The sequence below is a fragment of the Canis aureus genome, chromosome 37 (genome assembly GCF_053574225.1).
Source record: "Canis aureus isolate CA01 chromosome 37, VMU_Caureus_v.1.0, whole genome shotgun sequence".
In the NCBI taxonomy this organism is placed as follows: Eukaryota; Metazoa; Chordata; class Mammalia; order Carnivora; family Canidae; genus Canis; species Canis aureus.
In genome coordinates, this window is record NC_135647.1 from 18,788,426 (window position 1) to 18,805,888 (window position 17,463).

Consider the following 17,463-nt stretch of genomic DNA (forward strand, 5'->3'; position numbering starts at 1 on the left):
GGAAATGCTCTCTTGGGGACCCGGGACGACTTCAGGGTGCGTGGGGCAGGTACCAGCTGTGGCGGCCTAAGTGGAAAGTCCGGGGACCAGCGTTATAGGTGGGAAACTAGCAGTACTAACAGCAGGACAGTGTCTACACCCGCTGAAACGTCAGCCTCCGGAGCCCCATGTTGTGGACGCTCTATGGAAAAGGCCTTTAGGCTCTTGTCATTCCACGCGAGGGAGCTGTTGGCCACGGCTCTGGGGACGTTCGTGGCTGTTGTCGCGCTCATCGTGTTAGTGCGGTGGCAGCTGCCAAACCAAAACAGAAAATAGAAGAAAACAACTTCCATGAAAATATCTCCTCTCAAACACACACAACTTGTTGACTTAGTTGGCGTTGTGTTCCTTCCAGCCCGGTGCCATCTTCTGGGCTGTCACATTCGTAAGACTGGTGGGTGGCAAGATGATGTCAACTGGATTCGGCGGCTCGTAGTCATTTCCACTCCCGGCCCCGCTCACGGGTGGAGATGATTGCAGTCAATGGGCTCCGAGCTCACAGATGAAAGCCTCACTTTTCTTTTCCATTGAGATCACAATACTGTCCCCTCTAGCAGGATGACAGTTGTGCTGTCACCAACATCATGTCATACCATCTCCCTCGCAGTGGCCTCGTCTAAGCGTGTGAGCGCAGCCGTGAGAACAAAACATACGTTACCGTGAGCTTTGTGAATCCTCAAGGCACGTATTAATGAGTTTGCCTTTTTAAAATAATGTCAAAAATGTAACGTAAGAGGCGTGGCCACTGTGAGGGAGGAGGAGCAGGACCCAGGAGGCCGGAGGGCAGTGAGTCGGGAGAGGGAGAGGTCGGGCCTGGCTGCTGGCCTCTTGCCGTGGGCCTACCTGCCTCGCAGGTGAAAGTGGGGGTTCCTCTGCAGCCTCGGGACACGTGCCCCTGACCAGCCCAGGGAGACACTGCTGAGTCACCTGGGACCACAGGACGCAGGGCCGCTTATATCACCAGGTTATCACCGGGTGATGACCGAAGGGACATCGAGTGATTGTATCGTGTTCTGGACACAGCACGGACCATCCAGCTCCCGAGATCTGGAGGGCTGAGTCCGTGCTACAGCTGCAGGGCCCCGACCCGGAGAAGCATCAGCAAATACCCAGAACAAGTGTCCAAGGATCAGATATCGTCACCTGGCAGGCAGGGCAAAGCCAGAGAAGGTTCCTGGCGTTGGAAATAAGCTTCAGCTGACCGGATGTTATGCTGATGGACGCAGGAGGATTAGACACAACTAACTGTGCAGGAAAACACCAGCCACAGGAAGGTTCGCTTCCTTTGTTCCCAAGTGGCAAAAACCGTCGAACTCCGAGAAGTGCGTACTTGGTGGTTAGCAGCAGTGACTCCGTCCATACGTGCTGTGCGAAGTGCGCCTTCTGAGAAGCTGAGGCACGGCCTGTGCAGCCCGAGTCGGGTGGGCCGGGAGCAGCGTGGGGCCCTCGGGGGTCCCGCTTCACAGAGAGCTGCGCTGCGGCTGGAGCCCCCCTAGCAACTGGGCCTGGTCTCTTGCTCTTTGGTCTTGCCTTTTGCTGCGTTAAAATGTGCAGAGAGGAAAATAAGAAACGGAAGGTCACCGTGATGTCAGACAAGGGTGCCTCGTTCCGAGAGCTGGGCATCGACAGGCAGAAGCTGTCTGGCCACCTGTCCTGTTCCCAGGGTGCACCGCTCCCTCCCAAAGGGAAGGCTCTTCCAAGGCTCAGCATCACCAAGGGAAGGAAAGACTTGCATGGTGTTTCACGTCGCTGGGGTTGTGCACCAAGAACCACAGACGGGGTGGCGAAAACAACAGAAATGTGTATTCTAACAGTGCTGGCAACTGGAAGTTCGAGATCAAGATGCTGGCAGGTCTGGTTTCTTCTGAGGCCTCCTCTGTCCTTGGCTTGTAGATGGCTCTCCCTGGGTTCTCACCTGGTCTTTCTGCGTGTCTGTGGCCTAATCTCCTCTTCTTTTAAGGACACCCATCCTGTTAGATTAGAGCCCACCCCATATGGCCTCACTCAATTACTTCTGTAAAGTTCCCATTAACTTAGATACAGTCGCATTCTGAGGCACTGGGGGTTCCAAATTCAACATATGAATTTGGAGGACACACAGCTCAGCCCAGACCCAACATGAGCAGCCTCAGAGTCTGTGTCTCCCACCAGCTAAACTCAGGCATGCTGACTGGGCTGACCGGACAGGATCACAGTGGGGTAACTCGGGGGACCACTCAAGAGCCTGCAAGATTGGCCCATTGAGACTTGGCTTCAGGGCCCTAGTGTCAAATTCTGTCCCTAGTCCCCCCCCCCTTTTTTTTTGGATTTAAAAACAGCTCTTAATGTCTTATATGAGGGACAAGGTTTCAAGCTGCTGTGGAAATTTTTTTCCTAGGGAAAGAGTGGATTTCTTCCTTGACTTCTTCCAAAAGAAGTTTCCAGGGTGTAGGGCATTTCTCAAAATCCATATGAGGTCCTCATTATTGTGTCTGTTTTGCAGACAAAACACTTTGCCAGGAAGTCTTTGGCAGAGGCAGCCCTGTAACTCAGAAATTCCAAAAAAAAAAAAAAAAAAAAAAAGAAAGAAATTCCAGACTCCTTGAGTCTTGGGGACACAGAAGGAAGCGGTTCCCAGGACCGACGCATACTGCCTGTCTGCACGGAGCAGCTCCACACACCCCACTAGGCCCTGAGCTTCTTCCTGTGATAGGGGACGGAGGACGCCACTGCGCGTGGAGGGCTTTGGCTGGAACAACAGGACTAGGACTGCTGTGTCTTGAAAACTGCAAAGAGATTTTTAGTGGAGCAGAAAAGCTACAGTTACATCACTGGGTTTGCCCATCATTAAATGCATTGGCTTATTTTATATTATGTCTGACCTACATGTGTGAGGCTGTAGAGTCTTCCCTGTTTAGTAAAACATGGAGCAAGAAGGCACAACTGAATAAATACCAGATATTCAAGACTCGATTTTTAATGTTGGTCGAAAGGTACACAGCTTCACAGCTGGCTCATTATTTCTAAGCATGAAGACTGAAGACCTGATTTTGTTGCCTTAGTGCAATCCGTTATTAAAATGTTTGAAACTTTGGTCTTTATACTCATGGGATTATTTTTTTTTAAGAGGGGAAAATAAAAGGTAATGACATATACAGAAAAAGACTGATTTGGACTGAAAATCCTTAAACAGATACTTTTATTTCTATGGAGACATAATTCTAACAATTTAAAAAGAGAAGTAGATGAAAAAATTTTTTTTTTTTTTTTGGAAAACATCTCTCCAAGTTTCCATAAACGTCTCTGTTTATAAACAACTTTAAAATTAACTTCAGTGCCTTAGGTGCCAAAAAGTTAGACTCTAACAAGGGACATTTGGATATATTCCTTAAATGCAATGGACACCCCGAAGGAGGCATCGCTCTGTGGAAGTTCAGAGGAATACACTGATGCTTTTTTCAGTGCTTGATACCAGCTTGTTTTGGGGTAGATTCTTTTTTTCAGAGATGAATGCTAATTCACTCTGAATTAGTTACACAGAATAAGTGTTAACAATATTTCAAAATTAGCTGTTTATAAAATAAAGCACCATATGGGGGTGAGGATCTCTTCCATTGAAGAACGAGGGCATTCGCTTTTACTAGAACTTCTCAACTCAAAGCAAACAAACTCATGAACAGGCTGTCTTTAGTCAGGAAGGCAGCGTCTTAACTTCCAGTCTATTTAATCCCACGGTGCAAAAGGGCAATGCAAGTTTTAAGTTTTCAAGTTCACAGTGTGCCATTTGGGAAAGGCCATGTTGTTTAAAAGCATCAAGGAAGAGGAAGGAAACCCTAGTGGAATCACTGTGCCTGAGATAATTCTACTCTCATTTTAAAAAATGTTCTGAGACTGCCATACACTGAATATTCATATCGCCCCAGATTTCATCTGTTGAAATCCTAACCCCTAATGTGACGGTGTTGGAAGGTGTGGCCTTTGGGAGGTCATGAGGTCACGAGGGTGGAGCCCTTGTGGATGGGATCTGTGCCCTCACAGAAGAGACCCCAGAGAGCTCCGTGGCCCTGCTCTGCCATGTGGGGTCATCTATGAACGGGGAAGTAGGGCCTCCTTACTACACACCAAATGTTCCACCCCTTGCTCTTGGACTTCCCAGCCTCCAGAACTTTGAAATAAACATCCGTGGGCTATAAGCCATCCATGGTTAGAAGACTGTGGTGGTCAGTGAGAGCAGCTTGACTGGACTAAGACAGGCACTTTTGGGTAGAGAGGCTTGGCTTTTGGTCCCATTTTATTTCTGAACACTCGTCTCCCATCAATTCCCAAATAACTCAAAAACTATAAAGTTGAGAAAAGCAGCCATTTTTCAGAAAACTGTGGAAACAAATCATCAAAATGGCAGAAATAAACTTGTTCCCAGATGCATGGCATGGCTCCTGGGAAGTAAATGTAAAGTCCTGGCCTCCGTGGAGTCTCTGGGGGTGGGGGGAGGTGGGGGGAGGGCTGAGTTCTGGAGGAAAGTGTGGGCTGTGAGGCTCACCCTGGAGAGCCCCCTGTGAAGTCTGTGCAGACCCTCCCCACCCACAGAGCCAGGGCAGGACTCAGGACATCCAGGCTGCCGTGATGAGTGAAGAGCTGTGGTTTCTAGCTCAGGAGAGGATATAAGTGTGAAGGTGGTTGTAACCGTGGTCGGCAGCCTGGGGAGACTGGGACACCCCCCCACACACACCACCATGGAACAAGAAGCTGCTGGGAGTGGTGGGAGCCCAGCCTGGATGGTGGCCAGTCTTTGGGGACACAGCGACAGCCATATAGAGAGATGGGACTGAGGAGACAGATATCCAGATGCCAGACAGGAGGCCTCCCCGTCATCCTGGTGCCAGGCAGAGTGGCTTCACTCTAGATAGAGACCAAACCCCCTAGTCAGCGTAGCCTGAGGCTCTGTTGCTCTCCGGGCTCCCTCAGGCTGGCTCACTGATTAGCAACAATCAGTGAGCAAGAACAAAAGTAATATGCTGTCCATGGAAAGATTCTTTCTCATGAAATCCTATCAGTAAGATCCAGAGAAAGTGTATAATTTTGAAAAGAATTTGTGGCAAAAAAAAAAAAAAAAAAAGAAGAAGAAGAATTTCAGACAGCATCTACTCTTTACTGTCAACGGTAAAAAAAAATATGCTCTCCATAAAATTAGATGAACTGTAAAATGATGTGACAGTGGAAGATTATGCTGAGATAGAGGCAGAACCATCCAGAGAAATAAATGAGGGTTTGAATAAATGTTGTAGAACTAAACAGATAATATCAGAGTGTCATAATGCATCCAAAGCAATGAAGAGCAGAATTATGCCAAAAATGCCAAAAATTATTTCAGTGATACAGAAGACAGGCCAGGAAATATATATAACGCAAAAAAAAAATAATGAAAAAAGAGAAAAAGAATATGCAGTATTTCATAGATATACAATGGAGATTCAGTATGTAGGTGGCTATATTTCCGAAGAAGATACCAGAACAAATTGACCAAAACAATATTCAAACGCATATAAAACTTCTTAAAGACCTCAGTCTCCCAATTAAAATAGCTCACTGGATACTAAGCAAAATGAAGAGATTCAAACTCTTAATATGCCCTGGTGAAAGTTCCAAAATGTATGTAAAATTAGGAACTCTATTAATGCCCTAAAACAAGATTGCATACAAAAAAAGGGGGGGGGGGGATTCAAACTGGTCCCAGAGTTCCTTATTTTTTAAGATTTATTTATTTATGAGAGAGAGACAGACAGACAGACAGATAGGGGGTGGGAGGAGCAGAGGGAGAGGGACAAGGAGGTTCCACACTGTGCTCAGAGCCTGACATGGGGCTGGATCTGAGGACCCTGAGATCACGAACTGAGCTGAAACCAAGAGTCGGATACTTAACAACTGAGACACCCAGGAACCCCAGAATTCCTTAAAAAAAATACTATAGATGCTGAAATCAATGATGCAATCCATGACCATTAGAGTTTTGAGGGAGAAACTCTGTGACCCCAAATTCTTTATATAGCCAAGTTGTCTCTCACTGTCAAGAACATTAAAATATTTTCAGAGATTCAAGGGCTCAAAATACACAATCCATGTGCTTTTCGTGGGGAGAACCACTCAGATGTGGTCCACAGTCTGGCAGCATCCTATCACCTGGGACTTTTCTGGGAATCAGAATTTCAGAACCAGACTCCATCTCAGATCTACCGAATCGGAATCTGCATTTTAACAAGATCTCCACATAATTTATATGCACATTAAAGTTCAAAAAGTACTGCTCTAATAAACCAAGTAATTAATAAAAAATGTAGCTACTCCCTCCCAAACAGTAAAGTCACAGCTTCTCAGCCTTGAGCATTTAAATTAAATACCCTAGAATCAAATCTTTTTTTTTTTTTTAAGATTTATTTATTTATGATAGACAGAGAGAGAGAGAGAGGCAGAGACACAGGAGGAGGGAGAAGCAGGCTCCATGCAGGGAGCCTGATGTGGGACCTGATCCCGGGACTCCAGGATCGCGCCCTGGGCCAAAGGCAGGCGCTAAACCGCTGAGCCACCCAGGGATCCCCTAGAATAAAATCTTAATAAATGTATATTGAAAGTCTATGTATACATTTATATGACATAAAATCATAACCTGAAAATTGATGTCTAAAATTTAACATAAATAGGGGAAAAGAGTAGATGACAGGAAGTAAAATGAGCCTACATCATGTCTTATGGTTCAAAGGCACTCAATGGAATTCTTAAGTTGGGACATTTTATCCTTGAATTGGTAGACAGGTATGTCTTCTTTTTTTTTTTTTTAAGATTTTATTTATTTATTCATGAGAGACACAGAGAGAGAGGCACAGACACAGGCAGAGGGAGAAGCAGGCTCCATGCAGGGAACCCGACGTGGGACTCGATCCCAGGACCCCAGGATCACACCCTGGGCCCAAGGCAGACGCTGTAACTGCTGAGCCACCCAGGCGTCCCGATGGGTATGTCTTCAATATGTTCTTGAAACTCTTAAAGAACAACGATGATCAAATTATAAATTAGCTATGTAACAAACTATTTGAGAGGGGAAAGTTCATAATTCATAATGTAAAGGAAAAAATAAAACATTTGAAAACTGAAGAATGAACCAGAATACATTCTTTGTGAAAATAAAGGTAAATGAGATTAGATTACTTCCTGAAAGAATTAGGTTTTTGTCGATGAAAATAGTTTTGTTGCTTATCTTCAATTCAAAAAAAAAAAAGGGGGGGGGGAGTACAAAGCACCACAGGGGTGAGAGCTGAAGTTCAAATCTGAGTTGTCATTTGCAGTGGCTGTACCATTAACCACTAAAATGTACTGTCGTGCATGTTGTGACTGTTTTGAATATACCTTTCCCTTTTTAACTCAGTCCCCTCCTAAGGGCTGTAGGGTTAACTCAGTCCCCTCCTAAGGGCTGTAGGGTTGTGGGCTATTATAAACAATGCTGCAATGACCTTGTGAAGTTTTCTCCCAAAGATAAGGTCCTCAACCAACGGCTAGGTGAGGGGGTATACTTACTTACATTTAAGCTACCTATTGCCAAATTGCAACTAAGAAGCATTTCTTAATTAAATTTAAACGGTTTCCAACGGCAAAATTACAAAAGTGATATGAAAACAGGCTTATTGCAAACATTCAGATGAACTGTTAACTGCGTATGTATGTGCACATGCGTGCATACACACACACACACACACACACACACACAGCCCTCAGATCCCGGTCCTCTCCTTGTGTCAGCCACTATCACAGTTTAGAATGTTTAGCACACAGGATTTTGAAAAGCAGAGCGAGGATTTCACGCCGAAAGCATTAGCATGAGCAGCATCTGACAAGGGCAATAGGAAGGCCAGCCTGTCTGGGACAGAGTTACATGATGCAAGAAATAAGTTTGCAGGGGCACCTGCGTGGCTCAGTTGGTTGAGCGTCTTCATCTGGTTTTGGCTCAGGTCATGATCCCTGGGTCCTGAGATCAAGCTCCACATCGAGCTCTCCGCTCCGTAGGGAACCCGCTTCTCCCTCTCCCTCTGCCTCCTCCTCCCTACTCATGCTCATGCTCTGTGTCTCTTTCTCAAGTAAATAAATAAAATCTTATTTTTAAAAAAAGGAGTTTGCAGAAGCAGAGGGAGCTGTGAACCCCACGCAGATGATGTGGGGTGTCAAGTAGTAGGAAATACAGAGCTGTTCTTTATTTTGGGGCAAAGCAGTGGCATGACAAAGCTGCTTTTTACAGTATTTTGGACTATCTCTGTTAATCTGTTTATATTGCTTATTAGTCATTAGTCATTAATTAGATTATCATGGCCAAGATGGTTGCACATGGAACTGGTAGTAAGAGCCAAGATCCTGGGGAGAGAATCCAGGGAGGAAATGAGCTCAAGAGTAGTAGCAAAACTCGAGGAGGACGTGTGGAAGGAGACTTCTCAATAAGCTGACCGGTGACCTACTGGAAATTCCCAGCGTATCCAAGCCGCAATGAACCTGCGTACTGTATGGACACACGGCCGAGCACGACAGCTTCTTCAGATCATCCACCCAGCTTCAATCCCATGGTCAAGTGGTATCATTTCCTCCCTGTGTCCACTCTCACTCCGTGGCCTCTCTCTGCGTCTGCGCCCTCGCTTGACTAAAGCAGCAGCCTGGCCAAACTCAACAGCTCGGCTGCCCCATGGCCGGACTATACAGCGGATCCGCTGACAGGTGCACCTGGAGAATGTTCCCATACGTCACATTGACTTCCAAGGGTCCTCAAGACCCCCAGGCAGTCGTACCAGCCTGCCCGGGTCCCTCACTTCCCCATCCTCTTCTGGACCCCCACCTCAGACTTCTCTTCCCTCCCCAAACCTCCAGTGCTTCTTCCCCCATCTTCCGTCCCACCTCCTGACATCGCTTCCCATCACCATGACACAGTAGAAGCAGCCAGAAGAGGATCAGTGCAGGTTCCCATCTACCCACCTGTCGGGATCACTGCTCACCCCTGTGTCTGCCCGCCTCTTGATACATGCGACTGGCCACGCTCCTTGGGCCAGCCAACCTCTCCCCCTATGCAGCTAGTGGCCTCCCCCCACACTCACCCATGAACAGTGCCCCACAAATCCTCCCTTCTCTCTCGTGCACCCTCACTGCTTCCTTCTTTTCTGGATCAGCCTAGAAACCTGCTGGCTTTCCTTCCACGTTGAAGAAACAAAACCCTCTTAGCCACACTCTCTCTTCCTATTGTGTTCCTCCCCCCCCCCTTTTTTTATATACGAAAGAAGTTCTTAAATGTGTTTTTATACTCATTTCTCTGGTTCCTCTCTTCCTGCCCCCTGGAAACCACTCCAATCACATTTTTGTGGCCACCTCTCCACTGAGACTTACCACGATCGAGGTCACCGTGACCTCAATATTGCCAAATTCAAAGCCAAGTCCTCTTCCCAAAGGGACAACACAGCCTGTTGGCCCATCACACCTGACTGATCATAGGATGACCTGTGAACGTGCCGTCCACGCTGGCACACATTTGAGAGGGAATGGGGTACTAACAATGATCACACCTGCCCCTCAGGTGCAAACAGGGATTTCCAGGGCAAGTGAAGACATATTAGCAGATTTACAACATCTACACACTCCCTCCTCTTTGAAACATTTCTACTCTTTTTTTTTTTAATTGTGTTTATTTATTCATGAGAGACACCCAGAGAGAGGCAGAGACACAGGCAGAGGGAGAAGCAGGCTCCATGCAGGGAGCCCGATGTGGGACTTGATCCCAGGACCCCAGGATCATGCCCTGAATCAAAGGCAGACGCTTAACCACTGAGCCCCCCCAGGCGCCCCAACTTTCTACTCTTGCCTTTTAGGGCAACGGTTACCACATTGTCCTCCCATTGTACTCGCTGCTCCCTGTGAGTCTTTTTTTTTATGCTCCTGCTCACCTGCTGGTCTTCTAGACCGTGAGGGGTCCCAGGGCTCAGCCCTTGAACCTCTTCTCTTGTCCAGACTCTCCCACAGGGATCTCGTCCTGTGTCATGGCTTTAAATTTCACCTACATGCTTATGGCCCTCAAATTCCTCTCTGGCCCCATCTCTGCCCTGAACTCGAATAGCCAGCTGCCTACCCCACGTACCTACAGACACCTCTAATTTCATGTGTTCAGTTCTGAATGACTATTTCCCCCCAAAACCTGTTTCCCATCAAAGGGAATGACGTTTTGATCCTCTAGCAAAGAACCCCAAGGTCCTCCCTAACTCCTGTCTTTGTCACACAACCCTCCTCTGCTCAAGTGGCACATCCTATTGGCATTTATATCAAAAAGTGTGCGTGGCCGGCTGGCATGCAGTGACTTCCCTTCCCGTTCATAGAAGCCAGCCTTCTCCCTCTGAGCTGCCCTACCCTGTGGCTGTCCCCCCTCTGATCACCTAATACTCGCCCCTTCGTCCCTTCTGCTCTGAGTCCTCTGCTGTTGCTGTGTCCTCAGCTAGGATGCTCTTCCTCCCAATGGTCACCGGCGTCCCTCTATGTCACCGCCCTTGCACCTTTGCTCAAAAACCACCTTCCCGGCGAGCCCTTCTTAAAACATAAGTGCCACCGGAACCCTAACACCTCACATCTCCCTTCCCCGCCTCGTGCCTGCTCCTTGGCATTTGCCCCCGACAGAGGATGGATCTCCCTTATCTTAAAATTCTAGTAAAACAGGAGGGTTTTGGGGGGACCTGGGTGGCTCAGCGGTTGAGCGTCTGCCTTTGGCTCAGGGTGTGATCCCGGGTCCTGGGATCGAGTCCCACATCGGGCTCCCTGCATGGAGCCTGCTTCTCCCTCTGCCTCTCTCTCTGTGTCTCTCATGAATAAATAAATAAAATCTTAAAAAAAAAATTTTTTTTAAAGACAGGCGGGTTTTTTTTCCCCTACTTCAGTCATTGCTGACTCCCCAGCACCCAGAGGTGTGCCTGACACAAACTGGACCCCAGTACATGTGTGAGTGAATTTCCCTGCAGTTAGGTGCACAGAACGGTGGAGAACATGCTGCACTTACAGCGAGCCCAGGAAGCCAGATATTCATCTTTGACTCTGAAATAGTACCTTAATCGAGCTGTTCACAAAGCGTTCTGCAAAGCATTAATGGCCTGAGATCTACCACAAATAAAAAGCAGTCTGTGATCAAATAAGTTGGGGAGACACTGCATATGATACTGTTGGGGATTCACAGGATGTGTCTACATATTCAAAGTCCTGAGAACTCCTTTGGCAGGTGAGCCTGTATCTTCTTATTTCTTCCCCATCCCCACTTCATCTGGCCACTCTCTCAGTCTTCCCAGCTTCTTGGCTCACCTTCCTGGTGCTTGTGGGGCTTCTAAGGTCACATTCCCGACTTTGAACCTGTTTGCAGGGCGCTGGGCCCTGATGCAGCGGGACTTCTGGTGGAAGCCAGTTTGGTGAAGAAGCAGGTGTCACGCAGAAGCCATTCCTGGGGGGGCTGGGGGGGGCAGCAGGTGCGGAGGCTGAGTCCAGCATCCTGGGCCCGAGGTGGGACAAGCAGAGCTTGTGCCCAGAGGTGGTAGCAAAGGTGACTGCACCTGAGCAGTACTATGGTGTGACCTGGAAATTGCTTCTGGCTGTTTGTCCCTGTTGAAACCCAGTGTTCTGCAAACATGTTGGGGTCAGAACTCTTTTCTTTCTCTTTCTTCTTTCTTTCTTCTTTCTTTTCTTTCTTTCTTTCTTTCTTTCTTTCTTTCTTTCTTTCTTTCTTTTTCTTCTCTTTCTTCTTTTTCTTTCTTCTTTCTCTTTTCTTTCTTTCTTTTATTTATTTATTTGAGAAAAAAAAAGAGAACACGAGAACAGGTGAGGAGTAGAGGGAGAGGGACAAGCACACCCCACACTGAGTATGGAGCCCAGCACAGGGCTCAATCCCAACGACCCTGAGATCATGACCTGAGCCAAAGTCAGGAGTCGGATGCTTAACCCACTGAGCCACCCAGGTGCCCCCTAGACCCCTTTTCTCAACCCCTATTAACCAGGGAATATCAGCATTCCTCTGCTGGTCTGTCCCACATCTGTATCCCCAGTGCCCTGCAGCACCCCCTCCAGGGCCACCAGGGGCAGAGAGCCCGGCTGTGCATTACCTAACCCCCATGCCCCCCAACTCTGGGGGCCAGGCCAGGGGACCCAGCTGATCCTAGTATGCAGCCAGCGTTGAGAACCACTAGTTGAGGTGAACTCTTTTCCTGGATTCTGAAGTTGGAATAGGGCAGCCTTTTAGAGCCATTTCTCAGCACCGGGAGCGTAGGATGCCCCCCGGGCCCGAGTGAGACGTCCCAGGCCACAGCCAAGGCAGCCGCCAGCTGGCCCAGCCACGGGGGGAGCGGAGCTGCCTCCTTGGGGCGAGGCCCGGGTGCTGACGGGCAAGGCTCCGCACCAGCCCGTCTCCTGCACCGAGGGAGCGTGTGGGACGGTGGCAGGAGGGCTGCCACAAACACGTCCAGCAGATGCGGGGCTGGGAGCAGGACCCAGGTGCTGAGGAGCAGGAGGGTCAGCTGTGCAAGGACTGCAGCGGGCCGCGGCGGAGAGCTAGAGCCACAACCCCTGGGCCTTGGGAGACAGCCTGGTTGTTTCCGCTTAATGGTCTCAATCTGTTCGAGAACAATTTTTAAAATGCTCCCCCTGGCATGGATCCCACATGGGTTGTTTTTTTTCTTTTTAAGATTTTATTTATTTATTTATTCATGAGAGACGCAGAGAGGCAGAGACACAGGCGGAGGGAGAAGCAGGCTCCCCGTGTGGAGCCCCATGCGGGACTCGATCCCGGGACCCCAGGATCATAACCTGAGCCCAAGGCAGGTGCTCAGCCGCTGGGTCCCCCAGCCCCCCAGTCCCCCCCAACATGGGTTTTGAGCTGAATCTGCCAGGTCCCAGTGTCTCTCCTCATGCTGAATAATTTGTTCAGCAGGAGGTGGGCCGTGTTGCCCAAGGATGTCAGCAGGCCAGCAAGTCACTGTCACATCTCTGTGGGCCTTTTTCAAACACTGAGAATAGCTCTGCTCCTCTGAGTGATCCAGGCTGGGAGGCTGCCTCAGTCTTGAGACTGCCTCTGTAGACACTCCCCGACGAGAGCAGTCCTCTAGCGCGGCCCTCTCCCTCAACAGTCACATTGGAACAGTCACAAAAGCTCATTGAGAAAAGTGGTTTCTCTCCTTCAGCTGCACCTTCCAGAATGTTCTGACCAACAGAACCACAGGATGTGAATGCTCTCAGTACCTGCCTAAAAGTAGCATTTTCAGCCCCGTAATAACTCAGGATGCACCTGTTAAAGTGGTTCCAATGGTGGCATTTTAGTTTCTGTATTAACAAAATGTTCCATGGGGTCCTCTTCCCAAAGTGACAACCTGCCGGGGTCACATTTTACTCTCAGAAGGTGGACAACGCAGGCTGCAGTTTTACCTCAATAGCAACTGCTCCCGCTTCAGCTCTGATTGCACTCCCTGGGATGAGGACAGCTTTACGAACAAGAGGCGTCGCACCCCTTGGGGCTGCTGTTGGGATGAGCGCACAGCTCTCTGAAGGCTACGGGTTTACAGTAAAGGGCAGCGCAGCAGCACTATTTGTTCGGGGGTGATACTTGATCCTCGCCTCCGGGCCTATAGCCTTATCTGCTGGGGACAAGGCTGTGATTTTAAGGGCCCCAGCTGAAGGAAGCCCTCATCTGAGAGCAAACAGCTGTGACTTTTCGTTTAATCCTTCGTGTATTCATTCAGCAGACACGCAGAAGTGCCTGTACCAGGCATCGTGCTCACAACCCTGGCCCCATGGAGTCCACAGGGGAAGCCCGACACTAAACAAAGAGTTATACAAACAAATAATGACTGTTCTCTTCAAGGGTAGAAAGGATGGGTATTGTGAGAGCATCGTGGGGGTGAGGGCCGACCCCTGCTGGGGGTCAGGAAAGTCTTCCCTGAGAGAGTTAGGTTCAGTTCATCGTATAAAAACTCCATTTCTCCATTCTTAGGCTTTCTCGAGCTGAAAACCAGGTTGCTCAGAGGTGGGGTTCCGAAAGGGTAAGTCGTTTAGTCTTCCTGGAGCCTGGGAAAGAGACATGGGCTGGGAGATGGGCTCCTTCACCCAGCACTTGAGCGTCTACCATGTGCCAGGCCTTTGGGCTCTAGGGAGAGAGCGGTGAGCGTGACGGAGAGGGCTGGCCTTCACGGGGCTGCTGGGCAAGGCCAGTGAGCTAACTTAGCACGTGCATCTGCAACACAAGGACATCAGATTGTGAAAAGGGCCACGCGGCAACTACGCTGCACAGTGACAGAGACAACGGGGTGAGCAGAGAGGGGCTGTTCTGGACGGCTATGCGGGGAAGGTGTCCCTGAGGAGGCGATGTGGGGGTGAGAGAGCTGATGGGGCAACGAGGCCAGTCACAGGAAGAGAGAGGAAACAAGCCTGGGGCACTGTACGTGGAGGGTGTTAAGAAGCATCCAGAGGGGGGACACCTGAGTGGCTCAGTGGTTGAGTGTTTACCTTTGGCTCAGGTTGTGATCCCAGGGTCCTGGGATCGAGTCCCCCATCGGGCTCCCCGCAGGGAGCCTGCTTCTCCCTCTGCCTGTGTCTCTGTCTTTCTGTGTGTCTCTTATGAATAAGTAAATGAAAAAAAAAAAAGAAAAAAAATAAGCAAATGAAATCTAAAAAAAAAAGAATCATCCAGAAGGGCTGGAATCTAGGGGAGCAAGGAGCACAGTGGTATGGGATGAGACCTCAGCCAAGGCAAGGAGTCGGGACGGCAGTCTAAGAGAAAAGGGTTAAGTGACCGTGTTGTGAGTCAGTTGTAGCTTCTGTATGAAACCAGACTGGAGGGACGCATGGGTGGCTCAGTGGTTGAGCATCTGCCTTCGGCTCAGCGTGTGATCCCAGGGTCCTGGGATCGAGTCCCACAGCGGGTTCCCTGCATGGAGCCTGCTGCTCCCTCTGCCTGTGTCTCTACTCTGCCTCTCTCTCTGTGTCTCATGAATAAATAAATAAAATCTTAAAAAAAAAAAACGGAAGTGACTGAGCCTGCTGGTGTGAGCTGATGGCCGGGGTACGGCCTGAGACATAGCAATAAAGAAAATGGGATGGAAGGCGCACAGCCTGTGAGCAAAGCCCCGGGAAGCAGCACTTACCAAGGTGGAGAAGCTGAAGGAGGAGCAGATGCTATGGGGAGTCCTGAGCTCGGTTAGGGCCACGTGGGGAAGATAAACGAGTGGTGGTAGTGACGACAGTGAGAGCTCGGAGGAAGGTCTCTGCTGGTATATGCACCTTGGAGTCACCAGCGCGGGTCCCATGGTGACCACAGCCACAGCCATGGCTCTGAGAGACCTCGCCTGGGCCCTGGAGTGTAGCGAGAGAAAAGTAGGTCGGAGGCTAAGCCCCCAGAAACTAACATGTTAGGGGTTGAGATGAGGGGCTTGAGGAGTGGGGAGTAAGGCGGGAGGCGAATCAGATCCCCATCATGAGTGGATCCAGATGCAGCCCACGTTGACTGTAGGCCCATGGAGGCGAAGAGAGCAGAATGCTCCTCTGGTGAGCCAGCATGGACACCTCTGGTGAACCTGGGGTCTGGTGGGTGTGGGAGCCACAGTGGCATGGACTCAAGAATGAGTGGGATGTGAAATGCAGGTAATTCTTTTTTCTTTTTTCTTTTTTTTAAATTTATTAATGATTTGAGAGACAGAGAGGAGAGCGCGCACAAGCAGGGGGAGGGGCAGAGGGAGGACAAACACTCCCCACTGAGCAGGGAGCCTGACACGGGCTCCCTCCTAGGACCCTGAGATCATGACCCAAGCCGAAGTCAGGCAATTAACGGACAGGCACCCCAAATGCAGATAATTCTGGAAAGATCTTGCTGTGAAAGAAAAGTAAGGAAATGGGATGGTAGCTGGGAGATTGTGAGGTTAAGGGATGTTTTTTATCTTTTAGTTAGGCGACCTAAAGTATGCTGTGCATGCGTGGAAATGTCTAGGAGAGACAGAGCAGTTCATAATCCTGCCAGAGAGAGAGAGAGAGAGAGAGAGAGAGAAGATACTAGGAGGCAAAGCCCGTGGAAAGGCGAGCTGAGATGGTATCAGTTTCCTCTGGCTGCTCTGAGTAACCGCAATGAATCTGGGGCTTAAATAACACACACTTACTCTCTTACATTTCTGGGTTCAGAAGTCCAAGATTAGCTTCACTGGACCAAAGTCACATTGTCAGTAGGGCCAAAGATCCCTCCTTTGAGCCCGAGGGAGAGGCCATGTCTCTGCTTTCTGGTTTTCAGAGCTGCATTCCTCGCTCATTGTCCCTCCCTCCACTTCAAAGCCAGCCACGGAGCATCTTCGGATCTTTCTGTGCTCTGCCTGCCTCTGTAGTCAAATTTCCCTCCGTTTTTCCCTTCTAAAAACACCTGTGATTACATTTTATGTAGATGTTCCAGAATAATCTCCCCACCTCAAGATCCTTAATCTAATTACATCCACAAAGTCTCATTTGTCCTATCAGGTAAGGCTCAGAGTCCCCCGGGATTAGGACCTGGATATCTGGGGGCGGGGGGGGGGGGGGGGGGGGGTAGTGCATTACTCAGCTGGGCATGGATTGCTCTAGAGCACTGTAGAGGCCCGGCCTTGGCTAGAAGGGGGATAGTGCAAACATGAAAGTTTGTGCTTTGGGCTGCAGTTTCCTGAGAGCAGTGTGAGGTCAATTTCCACAGAAAGGTGAAGAGGGGAGTGGAGGCGGGTTTTGTTGGTAGGGGTGTGAAAGCACGGCAGAGAGCAAAACCCAGCTCTTTCTTGGGCCTTGCCAGCGTCACTGCAAGGGAACGTGGCACGGCACCAAGTAAGAGAACTCACCAGATCCAGTCTGGTCAAGAGGCAAGGGGGCACACAGCAGTGTGGACTGCAGTGAGCACGTGGGGTCAGGAGCTCGGGGCCCATGAGGAGGGCACATGAAGCCAGCGGCCTATCGGTAGGGACAAGAGGTGTTGGGCGGAGTGGGGACGCCTGTGATGCAGGTTTTGGAGACAGTGCAGTTTCAGGTCATAACAGGTTCTAGGGATTCCCTTCGGGAAGGAGTCGCCGAGGGACACAGACAGGCCGGCCACCCACCTGGGTGCTGAAGACCCCAGAGAGGAGATAGGAAAGGGGGGCCAGGAATACCGTGAGCCAGGAACCAAATCTTCAGTGAAGGGTCGGGTGGGGGGTCAGATGGAACCCGGCAGGAGTTAGGTGACAGAAGGGGGTGGGTGACAAGGCCCGCAAGAGCAGCAGACGTCACACCCATCTGCAGAACTCGAGCAGCAGACGTACACCCATCGGCAGAACTCGAGGGGCGCTGGGGCCTTTGCAGGAGGAAGGGGAGAGGTGGTTGGGAGGCGACTGGGAGCAAGGAAGGAAGCACCTGCTTCACTCCCCGGCTGGA

The 17,463-nt window shown here is 49.7% G+C and overlaps 1 protein-coding gene and 1 long non-coding RNA gene across 8 annotated transcripts in view; one reads left to right on the forward strand and one right to left on the reverse strand.

Annotated features, from left to right (window-relative positions):
- The window catches only part of BLOC1S5 (biogenesis of lysosomal organelles complex 1 subunit 5), a 137,583-nt gene extending 121,072 nt beyond the window's left edge, over positions 1-16,511 (forward strand). For 2 of the 4 annotated variants that reach the window (XR_013373748.1, XR_013373750.1), the window contains 2 exons: positions 14,045-15,423; positions 16,475-16,511. The gene's annotated coding sequence lies outside the window, so the exon portion shown is untranslated. Of the gene's footprint in view, positions 1-8,526; positions 15,424-16,474 lie in introns of all 4 variants that reach the window. The other 2 variants (XR_013373747.1, XR_013373749.1) reach the window with 2 other exon arrangements.
- On the reverse strand, positions 11,876-17,333 carry LOC144306655 (uncharacterized). 4 transcript variants are annotated; one of them, XR_013373752.1, is made up of 4 exons: positions 16,896-17,333; positions 16,200-16,443; positions 15,195-15,402; positions 11,876-14,284 (listed from the first exon to the last, which is right to left on the reverse strand). It is a non-coding gene; the product is annotated as an uncharacterized LOC144306655 (long non-coding RNA). The 4 variants fall into 4 exon arrangements; XR_013373754.1 differs by having other exon boundaries at positions 16,200-16,453; XR_013373753.1 differs by adding an exon at positions 14,557-14,664 and having other exon boundaries at positions 16,200-17,333.
- Between the last annotated feature and the right edge of the window lie 130 nt (positions 17,334-17,463).